At 45.6% G+C, this 2,340-nt stretch overlaps 1 protein-coding gene across 1 annotated transcript in view; it reads left to right on the top strand.

The window, feature by feature from the left end:
• Positions 1-2,340, top strand: part of HDAC1 (histone deacetylase 1) — a 33,315-nt gene that overhangs the window by 4,386 nt on the left and 26,589 nt on the right. The gene's annotated exons all lie outside the window — the stretch shown is intronic.

Here is a 2,340-nt window from a genome sequence, read left to right as displayed (position 1 = left end):
GATCACACAGACTGGTGCACTTCTTCCATGTGGGCTTTGTTGCTTTTCAACTAGCTGGCCACTTGTTTATCTTCAAGCCTTTAAGACCCCAGATGCTATATCTTTTGATAACCAGGCACCATCAGCTTTCTTCACCACATTTGCTTAGGCACCCGCTTTGCCTTCAGTGATCCTGCTGGGAAGGTGAGCATCGTGGACCGCCAGTTTAATAGGGAGTACTTGAGTGGAGGTCCATCTGCTACCTTAACACTAAACCTGTAAATGTATGCACATAGAGCTATTTCCCCATCATCAAATAAAAATATATTTACATATGTACATGTCTATATTTAGACCTCTATAAATGTCCTTTGCCTCCTAGTTCTTTCCTCTATCTATTTCCTTTTACTTTCCTTTTGTCCCACTATCATGCTTAGCCTTCATTTGGGTTTCAGTAATTCCTCTCGGTTACATTGCCCTTGATCAAGCTCTACCAGGCCTCCTACACCCTCCTTGCTATCGATTTGGGATCACTTGTTCCCCTGTCCCTGGGTTTGTTAACACCCACTTCCTTTCCCCCACATCCCCCTCTTCCATGTCCCCCCCAGAATCGTCCATCCCATTTTCTCCTCCAGATTGTTTATCCGCCTATCTTATCAAGATAGACCTGCAGAGATAATAATATGCACAAAAAACAAGACAGCAAAACAAAAGCAACAAAAGAAAACAAAACAGAAAAACAATGACAGGAAAAAAGAGAAACGCCTGTAAATAGTTCAAGTTCTGTTTGTTGGCCTTTAGGAGTATTTACTGGTTGAGTCTGATGGGGCGCCACGCCCTGGCCCCAAAGTCTATTTTTGGTGTTCCCTCAGGACTTCCTTGCTCTGCTCTCTTGCTGTTCTGTTGCACGCCCTTAATGTTTTGCTTGTTGTGGTGGGGACCACAATCAATTTTATAACATTTTCTTCTTCCATGACCTCATTGTTGTTTGTGTAATTATCTTAATTGTGACAAAATTAACACATAACAAAACATTCTCCGATACAACTTCTACTTGTGTGATTCAGTGCCGTTGATTGTGTTGTACGATTATTGATGTCCTTTTCTAAATTATTCCACCACATTGACATGAACTCAATGCTCTCTGATCAAAAACTCTTCCTTCTTCACCCATGGTCACCATTGGCCAAGTTTGTTTTCTTTGATGTAATAGTTTTCTTGATAAAATATTCATATATCATACACTTCCATAGTTAAATTGCTTATAAAAAGAGTTGTAGGTACATCATCGTAATCAGTTCTAGTGCTGTGTGTCTCTACCCCTACCCCTACCCCACCAGTTAAGGAACTTTCTACCACGAAGACCCGGAGAGCCCCTTAAATTCAGGGTCAGCTGAAATAGGTCCCTATGAGTGTATCAGTTCAAGAAGCTCACGGCCACGGGGTGGATGCTGACTTGTAGCGACTCTGTAGGACACAGGAGAACTGCAAATGTGGGTTTCTAAGATTGTAAATCTTTACGGGAGTAGAAATCCTCTGTCTCCCAGGGAGCTACTGGTGGCTTTGAACTGCTAACCTTGTAATGACAAGTCCAGTGTGTAGCCCACTATGTGCCCGGGGCTCCTCGGTGGAGCTGTTACCTCACAGGATTTGGAGCCAGCAAAATTCTGTCCTAGAAGTGATCTTGGGTAAGCACTTCATGAATCACTGAATCGTCGTTGAGTTTCTGGAATGTATACGGTGTGCCCATCCTTGCCTTCACGCAGCACTCGGCCTTGTGGATGTAGGTATAGATGGAAATCACTGGGGGGTTGTTGCTAGCTGCCTTCCATTAGCTCCTGCCTCAAGATGACTCCACACCAAAAGGATCGGACTGATGCCAGCTGTAGGGTTTTCACTGGCTGTGATTTCGGAAGCAGATCGCCAGGCCTTTCTTCGTGGTCTTAGCTTCCTCTGGAAGCCCACTGAAACCGTTCAGCCTCACAGCAACGCACAGGCCTCCAGTGACCACGTACTGGCTGTGCTTGGGGCATATTGGCCAGGAATCAAACCCAGGCGTCCCGCATGGAAGGCAAGAATTCACCACAGAACCACCACTGCCACATCAAATCAACTCAAAAACAAGACAGGTTGCACGAGGAGGAAAAGACTGTTCCGGTCAGGAAGACGTGGAGGCTTGAGCTGCGCTTCCTAGAAGGGAGGTCATTCCAGGCTGAAGGAGCAGGCTGAATAGGAGCTGTGTGGGTGTGAAGGTGCTGACAGCGATCTGGGATGTGTAGAACGGGCTGGCAGACCTACTCTGGGAAAGGATTACATAGTAGGTATTTAAGGTGTTGTGGGTTTCTGCTGCAACTCCCTAAC

The sequence above is a fragment of the Echinops telfairi genome, unplaced genomic scaffold (genome assembly GCF_000313985.2).
Source record: "Echinops telfairi isolate 266 unplaced genomic scaffold, ASM31398v2 ScPeMD7_7457;HRSCAF=8495, whole genome shotgun sequence".
In the NCBI taxonomy this organism is placed as follows: Eukaryota; Metazoa; Chordata; class Mammalia; order Afrosoricida; family Tenrecidae; genus Echinops; species Echinops telfairi.
The sequence above is the reverse complement of the archived record's forward strand: the minus strand, read 5'-3'. Positions and strand labels throughout refer to the sequence as shown.